The following is a 22,416-nucleotide window of genomic DNA, read 5'->3' on the forward strand; positions in this document are numbered from 1 at the left end:
GGAGGACCGTGTGATAGTGTTTCTGGGGACTCTGATGCAAATGTTAATAAAGTCTGAGTGCCACTGGCTTTGAGGGAGAGGCGGGCAAAAGAAGACCCTTCAGGCTCTAGAACTGGATATATGGGAGTGACCGGAGGCTGGTCCACATCCCAGTGTTGTGGCCGAGATGCAGACTGTTAAAAAGTCTCCAGGACCTGAGGTAACACACGCCGGGGGGAGGGGGACCGAGCCAGACAAGCCAGAAGGGAGGCAGAAGGACAGCGCGCAGCACACACCCCGAAAGCACCAGTGATGAAACCACACAAGTTTCCTCTTCCATTTTGATTGCCAAAGTAAAAATGAGCCACCCGCTCTCTCAGGTGTGAAAAAAGGCTGTTTGCTTTAGAACATTTTGCTTTGAATGAGGAAGGAAAGGGGGACACAAGAAAAAAAACTTTTTTCCTTTGAAACAAATACATCAACGTCAATTTTTTTTCCTGCTCATGAAGATTTTTGCCACTCATAGGTTTCAGGCAGCATAGCACGTTGAACAGCATATTCTCTGGAACCAGATGGCCTGGGTTTGAATTCCAGCTCTGCCGCTTGGTAGCTTTGATCCCTAGACAAGTGGCAAATTTTCAGTGCCTCAGTTTCTACATCTGGGCGGCTATGAAGATAAAATGAATTAACATTTTTAAAGTGCTTAGATTACTGTCAAACATGAAGTGGGCACTCTGTAAATGTTTTTGAATTTAAAAATTAGATTATGGTTTTCAGCGTGAAAAGAAACAAAATTCTATCCGCCTCCAGGCAAATCCGACTGGAACTGAAGGTTTCCAGTATGAGCAATGAGGTAAAAGTCTCAGATTTCATGGTGTGGTTCATATTAAAATCCATAAAACTCTGCTCTCCGTGGGGCTGCCTGAGTCACTCAGTCAGAGAGCCACAGATATTTCCTGAGCTCTACTGTATTGGGTGCCTGGGGGCAAAGAGGAGCCGAAGGCCTTGAGTCTCGTTGAGAGGATACAAGTGTCACTAGAAGGTTGAGACGGCCTTGTATCCCTCCTGGAAGTGCCCTGGGAGTGACGCAGAGAGTAAGTACTGTCAGCCTTTAGAGGAACAAGACATCTCTCTCTGTGGGCTGGGGTTGGAGGGTTTCAAGAATGAGGTGGACTTTGAAATGGGCCTGAGAATACAGGCACCATTTGGCTCCAAAGAGGGGAGGCGAGAACATGATGCGCTGAGGGGAGGGTCATCAGCACACTCTTTTTTTTCTGAGGAAGATTAGCCCTGAGCTAACATCTGTGCTAATCTTCCTCTACTTTATATGTGGGTCACTGCCAGAGCGTGGCTGACAAGTGGTGTAGGTCCACACCCAGGCTACAAACCCTTGAACCCCGGCTGCCAAAGTGGCACCAAACTTAGCCACTACACCACTGGGCTGGCCCCATCGGCACACTTTGGGCAATGCTCATACTTCACTGGGAGGCCCAATGACTGCCACATTCGCCCCTGACCAGGACCTGGCCCCAGTCAGACTACAATTTCTTCCCTGATTCCACTCCCTTATCCCTGGATTTCAAGGTGCTTCCTCAGAGGACCCCCCCACACACACACACCTCCTCCTCTAGTGAGCATCGCAAAGTGGGCGTCAACTGAGTCTGAGCTCTGCTGTAGTCCTTTTGCCATCTCTTGACACCTCTTGAAAGTACAGGTTTCCCCCATTATCTGAAAGTTCGCTTTACACCCCTTGGCTTTGACGAAAGATATACATTAGTACCTGTTTTCATTAACAGAAAGAAATCCAGAGGATTTTTGTTTTTACAAAAAAAGGCAAAAGCAGTGTTTAGCATTTGTTTTGCAGCAAGCCATTGCAGAGCCTAAGCAGTCAAGCAGACTGTCATATTTCAAGCCTCCTACGTCGGCCACATCAGCCACATCAGCTACAGCAGACCAAGACGAACCTCAACCTTCTACGTCGAGGCGGCAGACGTACAAGAAGGTATAGACATGAGTGACCCGCCTGCCCTGATGGATTCAGATGATGATGGATAAGATGTTAACAGATGACCCTCTTCCTCTCGCTCCTACACCCCAATCTCCTGTACCTCCCACCACCCCAACCTCCAACGACTCGGCCTGACACCCCATCATCACCACCACCACCTCTCAGCCTTCAGGGTGCTCACTGTCTTCCCGACTCTGGTGAGTGAAACTGCACTGTACAGACATTATTTCTACTTTATACAGGCCGTGTATTTATCATATTATTCCTGCTTTTGCTATATATTAGTGTTACTTATGTGTTGTTTGGTATGACTTGATAGGTTATTTTTTGGGTTTGGGAACGCTCAAAAAACTTTCCCTTATAAATTAATGGTAATCGCTTCTTCATTTTATGCCATTCTGGCTTAGAAAAGCTTTCATAGGAACGCTCTGCTTTCAGATATCAGGGAAAACCTGTATTACCATTGCCAGATTTTATGCATTAATTTTTTTCAGTGCAGTGAACAGCCCTGATGTCTGAAAATGTGACTCTGCCTGTGGGAAAAGGAATGTCAAAAAATGACCTTCACGTCAGCTATTTCATTCCTCTCATATCCATGCAAGATGAGCTTCAACAGTTTGCTCGAGGTTTTGCAGCTAGTTAGGGTAGTGGTAGGGTAGTTAGTTCTAGTATCCAGGGTTGACTACCCCCAGAATCTTCCAGTATTGGTATAGGAAGCTTTGCGTGAAGATAGAGACTTCTGCTGCAGAACCTAAGAATCTAAACAGATAGCTTTATACTCTAGTCCAGCCATTTATTTATGCACTTTCTATTCATTTACAATGTTAATGGCTGGGTAACTAGATGACCTAATAACCTTCAGTGGTGTGCGGGCACCCTCCGCGGAGATGCATTGTCGTCTGTCCTTAGAGACACCCATTATATAAGGTACCAGGCTGCAGCCAGGACCAGTCAGTTCTGTTGGGAAAAGTGTGGGACCAAAGAGGCCAAGGACATTGGTTGATCTTGGTTCAAGCCAGTTAATTTTGCACAGAGATAAATTGCTCCGAGGCCACAAATTGCACCTCTAATGCTAGCTGGTCATTTATAAATAGTTGTTATTGGTTTTAATAGCAAAGTATGAATGGTTCTGTACCATGCAGTTCCAGAAAGATTACTCAAACCACTATTGTTCTGTTTAGTCCTACTCATTCAACAAACAATTATCTGAACCTATTACCATTTTCCCTCCCATATATCTAGCATTTACTTACTTTCCGGGTACTTACTGAACGCTAATTACTTTCCATGTATTATCTAATTTAAGTCTTAGAACACTGGGAGCAAGGTAGTATTATTTCCACATTTTATAGATGAGCTGACCAAGGCATAGAGACCAAGCCTAGATATAAACCTGTGCATCCTGATGCCAGAGGCTGCCCACTGAGTTTGTGAAGGATGCAGAAAGACATAAAACAAGACTCTTTTCCCTCCACATTTTCGATAATTTCATCATTTAGAATCTCCATTCCATTTCACCTAGCAATTTCATGTCCAAGGATATGTCCTATAGAAAGTCAATTGGAGATCTATATAGTGTATATGGAGTGTATATGCATATGTATATATGGAGTCTATTTATATGGAGTATATACAACATACTGCATCATTGTTCATAATGGTGAAAATTGGAAATCACTCTGATGCTCATTAACAAGAGATTGAACAGGTAAATATTGGTATATCCATACAATCTTATACTATACAGCTGTTAAAAAAGAATTATATAGGGGCCGGCCCCGTAGCCGAGTGGTTAAGTTCACGCACTCCGTTTCGGTGGCCCAGGGTTTCACCAGTACGGATCCTGGATGCGGACATGGCACCGCTCATCAGGCCACGCTGAGGCGGTGTCCCACATGCCACAACTAGAAGGACCCATGACTAAAAAATATACAACTAGGTACTGGGGGGGACTTGGGGAGAAAAAGCAGGAAAAAAAAAAGAAGACTGGCAACAGTCATTAGCTCAGGTGCCAATCTTTAAAAAAAAAAAAGAATTACACACATGTCTACATGAAAAACACTGAATATTTTAAGCAGAAAAAGTTACAGAGCTGTCTGTGTAGTATAATCCCATGTCTATAAATAAAAATTAAACATGTTTATTACATGAAAAAAGTCTAGAAGCCTACATTCCAAACTGTTAACCAGAATCCTCTTAGGGCAGGGGAGGAGAGGTTATGATGGTGGATCTCACTTTCTAAGAGATGTATTTCTGTAATATTTAATTTTTTTTGCAATAAGCGTGCATACATTTGATTATCAAAAAAAGAACAATAATGATTTAAATTTTTAATAAAAATTAAAAAGCTCTATCAGAAAGCATGTCACAGCCGTCGAGGAGCCCATCCTTTAGTAGGGAGGGAATATAACCTTTACAGAAATAACTGTCATGAAAGCCAGAAACTGATACACATGGAAAGGAGAGGAGAGAGAAAATTCTGTGGGAAAACCGCAACCAGCTGGGGTTGAGAGGTGTAAGAGAACATGTATGCAGGAGATGGTACCGTGTAAGGACCTTGAAGACCTAGATAGTGTAAAATGTAGAAGTTGGAGACAGGGATTCCAGAGAACGAAGTTATCAACCGCAAAGCAAGAGGCAGGAAAGCATGGGATCCATTCAGGGAAGTGTGACTGGTCCAGTTCAGCTGGAGCACGAGAGGATAAGATGGAGGATTTTAATGGGGGAACGAAAAGGGAAAGAATGGTACCTGGAGGGTCTGTTTTGATACGGTAATGGGTTCTACTTGTTACTTCAGGCTTCAAGAGCCACTGAAGGCTTTTTAGGCAAGGAAATGACACAATTCGAAGTGAGTAAGCAGCACTTTCATAGTTAGTGACTGCATAGTAACTATAGCATGACTGCATAGCACCATGCTGCCAGGATTTGACGCCTGACTCTGTCGCTAATTATTAGCTGTGTGACCATGGGCCAGTTACCTCACTTCTCTGTGTTTCTATAAAATGGAGAAGGTAGTGATAACAGATAACGTATCTCATACCATTGTTGTTGAGATTGAATGAGTCACTGTTTTTAGGGCACATAGTAAGTGCTGAGAATATCTTTTAAATTAAAAAAAATAGTATCATAACTTTGGATTAAAATCTTTGCATTTCATTTTGAAACTTTTGTTACAAAGAGCTAACATATGATAAATTATTAACTATTCTTTCTCCCCACTCTCACAGGATTATAGAGTATTCATCTCATTTTACAGATGGAAGAATTTAGGTTTTAAGGAGCGAGATATAATCTCAGAATCACATAGCCAGTCCTGAGTTGAATCCATGAGTTCTGAATCCTAGTTCCGTGACAACTGCCCACACCCAGGGTTATCTCTTAGCTCAAATTCACAGAGCCTTAGTGTAGGAAAAATGGGGAGTGGAAGAAACTTTGACATTTCTGTTTATAGGAGAAGAGAAAGAACAATAAGGGACAGTAATAATGTAAAATCAAAAAAGATAAAACTTTGGTGGAACACCTGGAAGTTTGTATGTAAAATCAAACTTGTAATATAAATATATAAATATATATATGCTGAATTATGCCCTCCCCCCCCAAAATCTTATGTTGAAGACCTAACTCACAATGTGACCGCATTTGAAGATAAGGCTTTTGGGAACTAATTAAGGTTACTTGAGGTCATAAGGGTGGGTCCTAATCTGATAGGTTTGGTGGCCTTATAAGAAGAGATCTCTCCCTCTGTCCACACACACCAAGGAAAGGCCATGTGAACACACAGCAAGAAGGCAGCCGGCTAAAGCCAAGAAGAGAGACCTCACCAGAACCCCATCATGCTGTCAGCGTGATCTCGGACTTCCAGCCTCCAGAACTGTGAAAAAGTAAATTTACGTTGTTTAAGCCACCCTTTATATAGCCCTTTTTATACACATACACACACACACATATACACACACTACACAACGTACATACACGTGCCAAAATTATTTCCTATTAACGAAGTTTGGAAAACATTGCTATACTGCTAAATCTGACACTAATATAAACCTCAAAACTGAGCGCACATCCTGTCCCCAGAAATTACAGTCTGCTGACCAAATGCACCGTTCCTATTAATTCGTGCTGACGGCATTATTTTCCGTCAGTTTGAATAAGCACAGTGCACTGCTAGGATCCTGCATCCCCACTGATGCCCAGTGATTGTATGGGAAGAACTGGGGCTGTGGAATCAGAGAGAAAGAATGAATAGATACCTCAGCTTTGAGTCTATGACTGTGTTTTAGAACTAAATTTAACTTTATTTTTGCTTAAACTAGTTACATAATTCATTTTCTCAGTGCCGAGCCTACATGAGGGCCAATATTAGTAAATACTTGTGGGTGAAGATAATCAAGTCATTAGCCGGAATAAACTGCATCTAGTTTATTCCAAGAGATGCCTATGGTAGTCAGTGAAGCGAGGGGGCTTTTATATTAGTGGTTCTCAACAAAAGCTGATTATTACAAAACAAAGAAAACCAAAAAGGATATTTGGACAGATGGATTTATGTCCTTGCATTATTTTGTTAGTAGAAAATACATGCAATAAACTAGAAATCAACTACAAGAAAAAAGCAGAGAAAGGTGCAAAAATGTGGAGACTAAACAACACGCTTCTCAACAAACAATGGATCATTGAAGAAATTAAAGAAGAAATCAAATATTATCTGGAGACAAATGAAAATGAGAACACGACATACCAAATCATTTGGGATGCAGCAAAAGCAGTCCTAAGAGGGAAATTCATCGCAATACAGGCTCACCTCACTAAACAAGAAAAAGCTCACGTAAGCAACCTCAAACGACACCTAACGGAACTAGAAAAAGAAGAACAAACAAAGCCCAGAGTCAGTAGAAGGAGGGAAATAATAAAAATAAGAGCAGAAATAAACGATACTGAAACAAAAAAGACAATAGAAAGGATCAATGAAACAAAGAGTTGGTTCTTCGAAAGAATTAACAAAATTGACAAACCCCTAGCCAGACTCACCAAGAAAAGAAGAGAGAAAGCGCAAATTAATAAAATCAGGAATGACAGAGGAGAAATCACAACAGATACCAATGAAATACAAGAGATCATAAGAGAATACTATGAAAAACTATATGCCAACAAATTGAACAACTTGGAAGAAATGGATAAATTCCTAGACTCCTACAATCTCCCCAAACTGAATCAGGAAGAAATGGAGAATCTGAATAGACCAATCACAAGTAAGGAAATAGAAACGGTAATCAAAAACCTCCCCAAAAACAAGAGTCCAGGACCAGACGGCTTCTCTGGAGAATTCTACCAAACATTCAAAGAAGACTTAATACCTATTCTCCTCAAACTGTTCCAGAAAATTGAGAAAGATGGAGAACTCCCTAACACATTCTATGAAGCCAACATCACTCTGATCCCCAAACCTGACAAGGACAACACAAAGAAGGAGAACTACAGGCCGATATCACTGATGAACATAGATGCAAAAATCCTCAACAAAATTTTGGCAAACCGATTACAGCAATACATCAAAAAGATTATACACCAGGATCAAGTGGGATTTATACCAGGGACACAGGGATGGTTCAACATCCGCAAGTCAATCAACGTGATACACTACATCAACAAAATGAAAAACAAAAACCACATGATCATCTCAATAGACGCAGAGAAAGCATTCGACAAGATCCAACACCCATTTATGATAAAAACCCTCAGTAAAATGGGTATAGAAGGAAAGTACCTCAACATAATAAAGGCCATATATGATAGACCCACAGCCAACATCATACTCAATGGACAAAAGCTGAAAGCCATCCCTCTGAGGACAGGAACAAAACAAGGGTGCCCACTTTCACCACGCCTATTCAACATAGTACTGGAGGTGCTGGCCAGAGCAATTCGGCAGGAAAAAAAAATAAAAGGAATCCAAATAGGTAACGAAGAAGTAAAACTCGCGTTGTTTGCAGACGACATGATCTTATACATAGAAAACCCCAAAGAATCCACAGAAAATCTATTAGAAATAATCAACAACTACAGCAAAGTAGCAGGGTATAAAATTAACGTGCATAAATCAGTAGCATTTCTATACACTAACAATAAACTAACAGAAAAAGAACTCAAGAACTCTATCCCATTCACAATCGCAACGAAAAGAATAAAATACCTTGGGATAAACTTAACCAAGGAAGTGAAGGATCTATACAATGAAAACTACAAGACTTTCTTGAAAGAAATAGGCGATGACATAAAGAGATGGAAAAACATTCCTTGCACATGGATTGGAAGAATAACCATAGTTAAAATGTCCATACTACCTAAAGCAATATACAGATTCAATGCTATCCCAATCAGAATCCCAAGAACATTCTTCACAGAAATTGAACAAACAATCCTAAAATTCATATGGGGGGACAAAAGACCACGAATTGCTAAAGCAATCCTGAGCAAGAAAAACAAAGCCGGCGGAATCACAATCCCCGATTTCAAAACATACTACAAAGCTACAGTGATCAAAACAGCATGGTACTGGTACAAAAACAGGTCCACAGATCAATGGAACAGAATTGAAAGCCCAGAGATAAAACCACACATCTATGGACAGCTAATCTTCGACAAAGGAGCAGAGGGCCTACAATGGAGAAAAGAAAGTCTCTTCAACAAATGGTGCTGGGAAAACTGGACAGCCACATGCAAAAGATTGAAAATTGACCATTCTTTTTCACCACACACCAAAATAAACTCAAAATGGATCAAAGACCTAAAGATTAGGCCTGAGACAATAAGTCTTTTGGAAGAGAATATAGGCAGTACACTCTTTGACATCAGTTTCAAAAGAATCTTTTCGGACACTGTAACTCCTCAGTTGAGGGAAACAATAGAAAGAATAAACAAATGGGACTTCATCAGACTAAAGAGCTTCTTCAAGGCAAGGGAAAACAGAATTGAAACAAAAAAACAGCTCACTAATTGGGAAAAAATATTTACAAGCCACTTATCCGACAAAGGGTTAATCTCCATAATATACAAAGAACTCACACTGCTTAACAACAAAAAAACAAACAACCCGATCAAAAAATGGGCAGAGGACATGAACAGACATTTCTCAAAAGAAGATATGAATATGGCCAATAGACACATGAAAAGATGTTCATCATCGCTAATCATCAGGGAAATGCAAATCAAAACTACACTAAGATATCACCTTACCCCCGTTAGATTGGCAAAAACATCCAAAACCAAGAACGACAAATGTTGGAGAGGTTGTGGAGAAAGAGGAACCCTCATACACTGTTGGTGGGAATGCAAACTGGTACAGCCACTATGGAAAACAGTATGGAGATTTCTCAAAAAGTTAAAAATAGAAATACCCTATGACCCAGCCATCCCATTACTGGGTATCTATCCTAAGAACCTGATATCAGATATCTCAAGAGTCCGTTGCACCCCTATGTTCATCGCAGCATTATTTACAATAGCCAAGACGTGGAACCAGCCTACATGCCCAGAAACTGATGATTGGATAAAGAAGATGTGGTATATATACACAATGGAATACTACTCAGCCATAAAAAAAGACGAAATTGGCCCATTCACAACAATGTGGATGGACCTCGAGGGCATTATGTTAAGCGAAATAAGTCAGTCAGAGAAAGACGAACTCTATATGACTCCACTCATAGGTGGAAATTAGTATATTGAGAAGGAGATCTGAACGGTGGTTACCAGGGAAAAGGGGGGGTGGGGGGAGGGTACGGAGGGGGAAGTGGTGTACCCACAACATGACTAACAAAAATGTACAACTGAAATTTCACAAGCTTGTAATCCATCATAACATTAATAAAAAAAAAAAAAGAAAGAAAATACATGCAAACAGTATAAAGTCCAAAAAGGACAAAAGAGTCAGAGTAAGCAAATATCTCTCCCATTCATATCCATCAGACACTTTTCTCCTCCCTAGAGATAATCAATTTGTGTGTGTTTAACAATAAAAATATTCAGTTTTGCAAGGATATACTTAAAGACATTGACAGTAATTATCTGAGTGTTAGGTTTATAGGTGATTTTTTTTAATCTTTTTATTTCTGAATTTTCCAGATATTCTTCAGTAAGCATATATTATTTTATTAGAGAAAAATTGTTAGTTTTATAAGTAAATAGTTTTTAATTTAAAAGTATCTTAGACATCTCATAGCTGCTTTCAGATTTTTTTTTTTTTTTTCCTTTTTCTCCCCAAAGCCCCCCGGTACATAGTTGTATATTCTTCGTTGTGGGTCCTTCTAGTTGTGGCATGTGGGACGCTCCCTCAGCGTGGTTTGATGAGCAGAGCCATGTCTGTGCCCAGGATTCGAACCAATGAAACACTGGGCCGCCTGCAGCGGAGCGCACAAACTTAACCACTCGGCCACGGGGCCAGCCCCTCAGATTTTTTAAAAAGCCACAGAACTAACTTTGTCTTCAACTTAAAAACACTTATCAGTCTCTGAATAAATTTTTCAAAAAATTTTAACCGATTTTGTATCCATTCCACATTAAAACTCCTGCCACTGGAAAAGATACACAAAACCTGATTAGCAGCTTGAACCCTGAGACCTAGTGAAACTCAGTATGAGCCACTGGAGACAGGCATTTTGCTCAGGAATCTTCTTTCAAGTTTCATCATAGTTCGTACGATGACTCCACATGTCTATCAAACTATATTAAAATTAAGTGTAACGCTAGGCTGGAGAACTATGCCTGGTCCAGGGTAACTCCTTCATTAGTAATTAAACAATAAGAAGCTAAAGTTATCCTTAGACCTAAACTTAATGATGCTGTGGATGTTTTAACTGGGTAAATAGCCAAATGCACCCTCCAGCATCTGATGTCAGAAGATGTCACAGTCCTGGCTTGCTGAAAACACATATACAGGAGCATGGCCCTGATCTGGAGATCAGCCTTCGGACTACTTCCGTCTCTGGAAAAGAACTCCGAACACAGAAGGTGAGAGAGGAAGGGCCTCTGAACAGCCAAAGTCCCTGCATTTTCTTAGGCTTGCTTGTGGATGCTGATTGAATACCTAATTTCAATAGGTCTAGTTATGTGGTTTCCTAGTCCTCAGCAGATTAGAAACAGCAGGAGAATGGAGAAGCTATTGGAGATGGAGGGGTTTGGATGGAGGGAGAATGACTTTATTGAGTTCATTCCTGTGTCTGTAAATGGATTAGCTGAATACAGCAAAGCAGGGGAGAGAAAAGCTAACAAGCACTCCCAAAGCTTACATCTGCTCAGGACAATCTTCATCATTCCTGGGGATGGCCTTGGGGTAGGAAAAAGTGATTGCACTGTGATCAGCGCCTTTATTTTTGGTGGAAATTTTCATGTGGTTTTGCTGGTGGGAGTGGTTTTGCTCCTCTGGAGAGGAGATCACCTCTGAGGTGGTAAGAGGAGACTAAGGATTCACCCATGCTCCTTTATACTTTTAAAATATATCATGTGCATTGTTTCTTTTGCTTAATAACATATTTTTTAATTATTTAATGTCCATACAAAAACTTTACAAATAAAAAGTCAGTGAAAAGAAAATTGTATAAATTGAAAATATTGAAGACCTGAAACCATAAAACTCCTACAAGAAAACAGTGGGTAAGCTCTTTGACGTCAGTCTTGGCAATGATTTTTTTGGATTTGACTCCAAAAGCAAAGGCAACAAAAGCAAAAATAAACAAGTGAGATTATATCAAACTAAAAAACCTCTGCGCAGCAAAGGAAACCATTAACAAAATAAAAAGGCAACCTATGGAATGAGAGAAAATACTTGCAAATAATATATCTCATAAGGGATTACTATCCAAATTATATAAATAACTCATACAACTCAATAGTAAGAAAACTAACAATCCAATTAAAAAATTGGCAGAGGAAGTGAAGAGACATTTTTTCAAAGAAGACATACAGATGGCCAACAGGTACATGGAAAGATGCTCAACATCTCTAATCATCAGAGAAATCCAAATCAAAACCACAGTGAGGTGTCACCGCACACCTGTTAGGATGGCTGTCATCAAAAAGACAACAGATAAGTGTTGGTGAGGATGTGGAGAAAAGGGAACATTCGTGTGCTGTTAGTGGGAATGCAAATTGGTGTAGCCACTGTGGAAAACACTATGGAGATTCCTTATAAAATTAAAAATAGAACTACCATATGATCCAGCAATTCCACTTCTGGGTGTGTATCTGAAGGAAACAAAATCACTATCTCAAAAAGACATCTGCACTCCCATGTTCATTGCAGGATTATTTGCAATAGTCAAGACATGGAAACAACCACTTCCATGACAAGTGAATGGATAAAGAAAATGTGTTCTATATACACAATGGAATAGAAGGAAATCCTGCCATTTGCAAAACATGGATGGACCTTGAGGGTGTTATGCTAAGTGAAGTAAGTCAGACAGAGAAAGACAAATACTGTATGATCTCACTTATATGTGGAAAAAAACAAACTCATAGAAACAAAGAACAGGTTGTGGTTGTCAGAGGTGGTGGGGGGCGGGAATGGGTGAAGGTGGACAAAAAGTACAAAATTCCAGTTAGAAGATAAATAAGTCTTGGGGACATAGTGTATAGCATAGTGACATCACAGAAAAAAAATTTTGTAACTATGTGAAGTGATGGATGTTAACTAGACTCATTGTGATCATTTTACAATATATACATGTATCAAATCATCATGTTGTGCACCTGATACTAATACAGTGTTATATGTCAACTATATCTCAATAAAAATGGAAAAAAATTCAAAAGATACAAAAGAATATATTGTACCACAATGAGTAAAACCACAATAAGATATCACTACACACCTATCAAAATGACTAAAATGAAAAATAGTGACAACGTCATATGCTGGTGAAGATGAAGAGAAACTGGATCATGGTACATTGCTGGTGGGAATACAAAATGGCACCACCTCTCTGGAAAACAGTTTGGCAATTTCTTTAAAAACTGAACATGTAAGTATCGTATGACCTGGGAATTCCACTCCTGGGCATTTATCCCAGAGAAATGAAGACTTAAGTTCACACGAAAACCTGTACATGAATGTTTAGAGCAGCTTTATTGCTAATAGCCAAAAACTAAATACAACCCAGATGTCCTTCAACTGATGAATAGTTAAACAAACTGTGGTAGAGCCATACTGTGGAATACTATTTAGCAATGAAAAGGAACAGACTATCGATTCACCCAACAACGTGGATAAATATTTGGAGAATTATGCTGAGTGAAAAAAAAAAACAGTCCCAAAAGGTTACGTACTGTATGATTGAATCCATTTATATAACACTCTTGAAGTGCTAAAATTATAGAAATGGAGAACAGATAAGTGATTGGCAAGAGTTAAGAAGTCGGTGAGGTAGGAGGGAAGCGTGTGTAGCTGTAAAAGGGGAGACAGGGATGCTGGTGCTGATGGAAACGTTCTGTCTCGGCTGTATCGGTGTCAACATCCTGGTTGCAATCTAGTACTATGGTTTACAAGGTGCTACCAATGGAGGCAACTGGGTAAAGGGTACACAGGATCTCTCCGAATTATTTCTTACAACTACATGTGAATCTACCATTATCTCAAAATACAAGGTTTAATTTTTTAAAAACTGTAAAGCTAAAAAAATATTGTGAGAGTTTTGTGCTTAAATAGATGTTATCTATCCTTTTGAATCACTTGTGGTAAAACACATTCCTCTTGACCCTAGATTAACTAAGGCATCACTGCCTATGACCTCCACTCTCTGGTTAAGCACAGTTTCACATATTGTGGCTGGCAGTACTTACATCGTGGCAAACTACCATTTAGTTTTCAGTTCTGATATGAAGGGCAGTGCTTCATTCCTCTCCTACCTCAGCTGCCACAATCCTTGTTACATAGCCTCCCCCATGTGTGTTTCCTCTGCCACTTGGGCATATGATTGCTTCCATCCATTTTTCTGCCTTCTCTAAAAAGAAAGTTTTTAATATTTGGAGATACTCCACCAGAACCTCAGCTGGTATGCGAGAAAGTCAGTCTCCTATGACAGGATGCACATGGGGGTTGGTTAGATCATTTCAATTAGTTACCATAAAACCCTGCTGTGGCTCCCCTATGTTCAGAAGGTGACAAGCAAGCATTACAGTAGAAGTCCGTTAGAAGGCAGCTTGTAATTATGTGTTACTGAGTACACCATGAGTCAAATCATGGCCACTGAAATGTAACTGCATATTCTTGAAATAGTTCAGCCGTGAGGTCTAGGGGCTGATTTATTTCTGGTTTCTCCAATTTAAGCCCTTGTACCATGATCCTGTAACTACCACTCAGTTCAGAGTAGATGGGCAGGCAGCATGGGGAGGTACAAAGAACTCTGGCCTAGGAATCCTCTGAAATTGTGGGTAGAGTAATGCCTACAATTTTTATTGTTCAAAGTTGTAAAGGATCTGGAAATAGAAGTACTACATTATGAGCAAAAACGTCAGGAAGAGAATGATATAAAGTAGTGGTCTTTAAACTTTTCTTCACCTACGCTCCCTAAAAAATGCTGAAAAACTATGTATCCCTTCACAGATTTTTAAGTAGACATCTGTAATTTTTAATCATAGGTTTGAGGGGTTGGAAAGGATGTATTCTGCAGATCGTTAACATGGAACGTTTTAAAATAAAACTGTTATGTCACTCTTTCTCAATTATCCAACAGAATGTAAGTACCACAGTAATTTGACACTTACCATCTTTCCTTTTTCAAAATGAACAGGCAGTTCTATTAAAGAAATGTTAAATCACTCCCTTTTCTTCTTGAACTATATTTTCATTCCATTTCCCCTAAAGAATTGTATCCAAATGTCATATATTTTATGACATCTTTTATTATTTGAATAGCTAATATCTGAACATCTTCTTTTTACCCTATCATATTTTCTGAAACAAAAATGCATATGTAAATTGATTTGACAATTTAAAAAAAGATCCTGTGACCATAAGGCTCCAAGTGTTGAAACATCTTTTGAGACTAAGTCATCATTACAATTATTAGTAACAAGATAAATATATATTTTATTGATCATTAAATGTAAAACAGAAAAATATTATTGGAAATTATTTTCTTAATGAGATGGATGAGGATGGATTTTTAAATAGATTTATTTTTCTATGTTTACATGAATCTGTAATTAGTTCAAACATCCATCAATGTTACTTATTGCAAGAATGAGCAGGCTTAGCATCAGTATTATCCCTATTTCTCATTTTTATGAACACAAGCACTGAGAAACATTGTTCACATTAATAAGGAGATGGGGCTGTAAGGAGTTTTGTTATGACAATGTCCAGGGCTGATGAGAAGAAAGAAAAATTGGGACATATTTCTGGGCTTATGCCTTCAAGGGGGGCCTGCAATGACTCAAATCCCTTTGAATGCAAATCCTATGTGAAGATTTCCAGTCAGTCCACCTTTGCCAGGGAACTTGAAATTTGTTTTTCAGCAGGGCTGAATTTGGCAACGTCATTCAATTCTTTGAACTCCTTCAACTTATAGGTCAGACATCACTTAGAGATCTTCCTTCAAAAATTATTTTAGGGGGGAGATTATGCATGTAGGGGGAGGGAGTGTATGGGAACTCCCTTTGCTGTGAACCTAAAACTGCTCTAAAAAATAAAGTCTGTTTTTTAAAAAATTATTCTAACAATCTAGCAGTGGTCAACTCAATTAGGTTTTTCGCCCAGTTTTATGGAAAGCAATAAATTGGGAATCACTTGTGAAAAAATTTATATCTCAATTATGAAAGGTTTCTGCTTTCTCAGCACAAATATTTCTAACTGTCCCTTGTCTAAAAACCCTGGAGGTTTTGACAACCAAGGGCCATGACTTTCTTTCCTTTTTTAGAAGTGAGAGAGGGCTAGTGTGAAAGGAGAGGTGGGAGCAGAGAGGACCCGGCGTGAAACCCAGCTCTCCCTCCATCTCAGGCAGATTGGGAAACTCGTTCCCTTAAAACTGTGTTCCCTGTGGGTACCCATCATTTAAACATCACTGTAACGCCATTTCAGAACTGCCTTAAATACACAGAATTGCAAATGCCAGATTTTGAGTAATTTATTTGCTGTCTGAAATTCAAATTTAACTGAGTATCCAGTGTCTATCTATCCGGCAACTTTATCTAATCCAAATCATTCTTTGTAAGAAATGAGGAAAAGTGAGACCTGGAAAGACTAAAACACTGGAACAGGGTCTTTTATTTCTCCCTCCATCTAATTCTCAAACGTAATTATGGCGTTCTCACCTCTCATCATTGTGTCCATCTTTCTCTCTCCTCCCACAATTCTTTCATCCTCCTTATCCAAGCAAAAACGTAAGCAGAAACAACAATAACAAAACTGACAACATTCGTGAAAGGAGGAAAGCATTGGAAGGAAACCAGGGCAATGAATCAGGTTTGAGCAGAGCAAAGAGTGTGGGTACAGTGTGGGCAAAACATCTCTGTCCTGTCATCTCAAAAATAGAGGCTAAAAAAAGGAGAGCGAGCAGCAACCGCTTCTTTCAGGGCAGAAACCAAATTTATGTAAAATGTGTGAATATTCTCCTTTACAGTCTAGCCCGTGTATATTTATTGCAGTAAAATAAAAAATATTATTCAGGTCCAGCTACATTTTTGATCCTGTTTGGTGCTCTCTCGAGCTGTTCCTTAGGAAAGATACCGACCAGCCTTCCGTTTTTTCTTTCTCCTTCTGTTCCTATTTACTAGCGCTGCCCTCTCACACTCCCCTCTGATGTCCCAAGCACCAAAAATAATTTGAATTTCAAGCCTTTTTTTGGCCTTCCTGTGGGTGTGGGAGGAGCTCCTTTGGGAATTGTTCTGGATCCAGTCGGCTCCATCTGTAATCTGGCAAAATCTCTGTCTGCAGCCCGCCTCTACCTCCGTTTCTTAATACGTGGGGAGTTCGGATTCCCCTCACCCCCAAGAACGTTCTCTACCTAATCCTCCGATAACCAAAGTGAGAGGAGCCCCCGGGGAGCCCCTGGGATCGGCAGCCTCCACTTACCCCACCGTTTTTGGAGAACAAGGGCTCTGGTACAAAGGAGCCGGCTCCTGGCTAGCCAGAGGAAGCCGCCTCCCGCCGACAGCTTCAAAGGACAAGGTGACTTGCAAGGAGGAGGAAGGCAAGAGCTGTGTCCTTCGATTCAGGAGACCCAAGGCAAGTTCCTGTTTCAAAGACAGAGTTTTAAAAACTGATGAAGTTCAGAGAGTTGTGTGTGTGTTTCCCTCGCCCCAACTCACCACGTGATTCTCCTGCTCTTCCTCTGGGGAACCCCTGATCTGCCGTTCTTAAAAATCTCTCTAGACCTAACCCCTCAACGCCAGCCCTCCTCCCCACCCCTCTGTCATCATGGCCATTCCTTACGTACTGTCTCAATACTCTGGTAAATTTTTGTTATTGACAGGAAAAAGGAAAGGGGGAAAAATGAGACAGAGAAAAAGGATGGTACATCAAAGAGTTTCCTGTGGTTTGGGACAGTTTTAGTTCAAGATTTTCATGACTTGTTTTCCCCTTATCCTTTCTAAGCTGAAGACCCTGCTCAGAGACACTGTCAATTCGCCGTGGAACGTGTTTTCTTCCTCTGATCTTACATAAGACATTCTCCTTAGATCTGGAGTTGGAGGGAGGAGATAAAAGGGGTGATGTCCAAGGAGGAGGAGCCTGTTTCAGGCAGGATCTTCTGTGCCAACCAGAGCCTCTGCCTTCAGCTCTGCAGACTGTGGACGGCTGAGCCAGGGAGAGTATGCCTCTGGGTGCCTGGCCAGAGCCCCAAAGAGAGGGCTGACCTCTCTGTTTTCATAGTACCTGTATATTCCTCTATGTTGGCAGTTTTCTTATATTAAAATGGGTATAATAATGCCTAACACACAATGTTATTGTAAGGAATAAATAAAATGGAAGGGTCTAGTATAGTGCCTGACATACAGTGGACACTAAATTAATGTTTGTTCAGTGTGAAGTACACTTGTCAGGTTACATTTGTTTACCTGTTTGTCTTCCCCACTGGACTCTGAATGTCTTACTCATTTTTATGTCTCCTCTACCTTCGACAATGCCTGCCTGGAATACAGTAGACGCTAAATACATATTTTTTGATTAATTCATCAATTAATTAATATCTGTTCCTACCCTCACCCCAGCCCCATTTCCCTTGCTGGCCAAGAGTATAGTCTCTGCCCTCTCTCACTATGTTCTCTGGACCAAGGTTCTCAAACTCAAATTCTGGCCAAAAGTTGCTGGCCCCCAAATGGATGAAATGCCAGTACTCTACTTCCTAGAAATACTCAGCAAGTGCACTGAAAGGAAGAGATTAGGAAGCACAGACTCTGGGGGATGTTGGCATTTCTAAGTCTATTGCAGAAATGTGATACATTCAAATTAAAGCAAGAGTCCAAGGTACTGTTTATATCCAAAGTATTTTAAAGAGCAGAGAAGATCAGCTTTCCCAATACCCTTCAAGGAGAGAAGAATGGCATTCTAAAAGAAAGAAAGAGAGAGAGAGGATTGAGGAAGGAAGAAAGAAAAGGAAGACAGGAAAAAAAGAAGGAAGGGAGAGAGAGAGAATGAGAGAAAGGAAGGAAGGATGCAAGTAAGAATGAAAGAAAGAAAGAGAAGGGAGTAAAAGGAGGAAGCCTAGAAGAGTGGATTTAAAAACAGGCACATGGAAGGGCTGGCCCATGGAATAGTGGTTAAGTTTGTGTGCTCTGCTTCAGCAGCCCGGGGTTTGTGGGCCCAGATTCCAGGCGCGGACCTACACACTACTTGTCTGTCAAGCCATGCTGTGGCGGCATCCCACATGTAGAAAAATAGAGGAAGATTGGCAAAGATGTTAACTCAGGGACAATCTTCCTCAAGTAAAAAGAGGAAGATTGGCAATAAATGTTAGCTCAGGGCCAATCTTCCCCACCAAAAACAAAACAACAACAAAAACAGGCACATGGAAATCCCAGTTAAGCACGGTCTACTGAACACATAATTTTATCCCTGCTCTCTCTTAAACCTCCACTAAAATGAGAATGAATAGAGGAAAGGAGCATACATCCTCAAGGATGAAGAGAATGTGAAACTATCAATCACCAACAATAAATGTTAAACCTTTAAGAAACATAAAAGCTATGATAAGTGGAAACTAACCTACCATACCAGAAAAACCTAGACCTGCAATGATTGGAAGCCAACAAGAAACCAGATATGTTGCATCTCCAAACCCTAGACAGGCTCAGGGGTTAGGTGACCAGGAACTTTGAAGGGCGTGGCAGGGCAGGTGGTGGTTTGGGTGGGGCTGAAAACAGGAAGATTGGTTGAAAGCTTGCGTGGTGAGGAAGAAGACTGAGAGGTTGAACAAGAAAGGCTCAAGGCTTAGGATCTAAGATCCACCAGGGACAGAAATCAGACAATTCACTGACAACCAGGGGTGAATTCATCATTGAAAACCTGTATACTAAACAGTAATGCCACCACTCGTCCTCCATCCCCTTACCCATTTTGGCTGGAAGAATGCTGAAAAAGGCTTATACTTCCCCAATCCCCACCCGCACCCCCAGGTGGGAGTGTGGAGGGGTAATCTCCTCGGGGAGGTCCGCTCAAGGGAAAACCTCTACAGAATCAGGTGTTTGTCTCCCAGTACAACGGCTTTGGTGCAGCCCACCTGTCTTCAAACCCCACACGTGCTTAGCACTTTCAAATAGACTTTTAGTGCCTCACTCATGACTGTGAACCAACCATCAAGGACCATCAAATATTTGAGGGGATCCTCCAACATCAAAGGTGGATCGAGATAAACAAACGGGGAAAGAAGCGGGACTTGTAAGAAACAGAGACAATGCAGGGAGGGGAAAAAAAATTCCTGTCATACTGAGGTAAAAGAAGATACCATGTTCATTTTTAAAATAATTATAGTTTTTTTTAAATACCAAGATGCTCCTTAAAGAGAGCATTCAGAGAACCAGAAAGAAAGAAATGGAGATACAAATATTATGACAGGAAAAAATCCAATAGGAGAGTTGAAAGATAAACTTGAGGAAATTTACCAAAAAGTAAAAGAGAAGGACAAGAAATTGAAAAGTAGGAAAGATGAAAACAATTAGATACAAAACCAGGAGGCTCAATATCTGCTAAATGAGAGTGTCAAAAAGAGAAAACAGAGAGGGCCAGCCTGGTGGCACAGCGGTTAAGTTCGAATGTTCCACTTCGGTGACCCGGGGTTGGCCGGTTGGATCCCGGGTGCGGACATGGCACCACTTGGCAAGCCATGCCGTGGTAGGTGTCCCACATATAAAGTAGAGGAAGATGGACATGGATGTTAGCTCAGGGCCAGTCTTCCTCAGCAAAAAGAGGAGAATTGGCAGCAGATGTTAGCTCAGGGCTAATCTTCCTCAACAAAAACCACAACAAAAAAGAGAAAACAGAGAAATTAATTCAAGGCAGACTCCCAGAACTGAAGTACGTCAGTTTCCACATTAAAAGGGCCAATGAGCGCCCAACACAGTGTCTCACACTGACACAGCACCGTGAAATTTCAGAACTTCAGATTTAGAGAGAAGATCCCAAAAGGTTCCAGACGGAAAGAAACAGGTCATGCACAAAGAAGTCAAGGAATCAGAGTGACATCAGGCTTCTGAACAGCAGTACTGGAATTTAAAGAATAAAGAGATCAAGGCCTTCAAAAAAGGAAAACGATTTATACCCTGGACTTCTACACTCAACCAAAGAATAAACTAATCATGAAGAAAGAATATAGGTATTTTTCAAGCACACGTTGTCTCAAAAAATTTACTTCCCATGCACCCATTTTCAAGAAGCTACTGGAAGATGCTCTCCTCCAAAACAAGAGAGGAGACAAACTAAGAAGCTCCCTGGAAGAGCCAGGCCTAACAGAGGGGAGAGGAGGAGGGAATTCCCAGGATGAAGGTGAAGGGGGGCTTCAGAATAATAACTATGCATCAGACCGAGAGAAAAGGCAGTCCGGATCAGAGCTGGAGGACAGAGAAATTCCGGATCGCTGGGCCTTGGACACCTCCAAAGAAAAAAATAAGAAATTGAGAGATTACCTGACGTGTGTGTATATATTGGGAAGGATTTTATAATTCTTCATTCTTATTAATTATAAAATTAATATTTTATAATTTATAAAGTTGGAAGATGAATTCATGACAGATACATAGGAAAACCAATTAAACAACGATAACAACAGCAGGGGCCGGCCCGGTGGCACAGCGGTTAAGTGCACACGTTCCACTTCAGTGGCTGGGGTCAGCCCTTCCGGATCCCAAGTGTGGACATGGCACCGCTCATCAAGCCATGCTGTGGTAGGAGTCCCACATATAAAGTAGAGGAAGATGAGCATGGATGTTAGGTCAGGGCCAGTCCTCCTCAGCAAAAAGAGGAGGATTGGCAGATGTTAGCTCAGGGCTGATCTTCCTCCAAAGATAAAAAATAAAAAATAAAAAATAAATAAAATAAATAAAAAATTGAAAAAACAACAACAACAAAGAGGCAGTTACTAACTCTAGGAAAAACAAAAAGTTATATGGGAAGGAAAAGTAATTGCAGTGTGCTACAAGGCTCTTCTCTGAACAATGTTTATATAAATACTAATGTAAACATTAAACATTGATTTGATAAAAATTGTAACTAGAAGAGAGAATAGTATGGGAGCTAAAAATCTCATGTTCCATAGTAAGATGTACATAGAAGGAAAAATCAAAAACTAGCAGCGTAAGCATGATACAGGAAACTAAGAAGATAAAGAGCATTGAAAACCGCTGAGTTTAAAGTGATTGTCTCTCAGATGAGGGCAGCAATTGAAGCAAGGAGATGTTTTTCATTATAAGCCTTTAGCACTACTTGATTTTTTAAACTGTATGCATCTGTTGCTTCCATAATGATAATTTGAAACTCAACAAGACAGGCGTTCTGAGTTCTGGTCCTGGTTTTCTTCCTCCCAAGCTATAGGATCTGTTTCTCGTATGTCAATTGAGGGACGGATGACGCCCGGCTCCCTACTTCTCAAAGTGAGGTGATAATCAGAGACCAGGGGGTGGAGACCTCCAAACACCTTTCTTGTCCTCTGAACTCCTGGCATTTGAGTTGTCCCTTTTCCACAATAATTATAATATTTATTCAACCACTAGAGTAAATTGGAGGAGATTTGGGGACACCTTTATGGAGCTTGGGAGAAGTTTTTATTACATTTTCTTTTATATAAGATGATGATAAGATCCAAAGAGTAAGTGCAGCCTTGGGAAGCCGGTCTCTACCACCTGTTTGATAACGTCATGACTGTCCTTGTGTCCTAAATCTGATCAGATATTTTTGGCCTTTCTCCCCAAACCGTTGAAAACCTTCTGATGGTAGGGACCATAAC

At 40.4% G+C, this 22,416-nt stretch overlaps 1 protein-coding gene across 1 annotated transcript in view; it reads right to left on the bottom strand.

The window, feature by feature from the left end:
* Nucleotides 1–17,209, bottom strand: part of PLEKHA2 (pleckstrin homology domain containing A2) — a 73,363-nt gene extending 56,154 nt beyond the window's left edge. The window contains exon 1 of the mRNA XM_044762393.2: nt 17,055–17,209. The gene's annotated coding sequence lies outside the window, so the exon portion shown is untranslated. The remainder of the gene's footprint in view (nt 1–17,054) is intronic.
* Nucleotides 17,210–22,416: the final 5,207 nt, after the last annotated feature.

This window comes from Equus asinus, chromosome 27, assembly GCF_041296235.1.
Source record: "Equus asinus isolate D_3611 breed Donkey chromosome 27, EquAss-T2T_v2, whole genome shotgun sequence".
Taxonomy (NCBI): domain Eukaryota; kingdom Metazoa; phylum Chordata; class Mammalia; order Perissodactyla; family Equidae; genus Equus; species Equus asinus.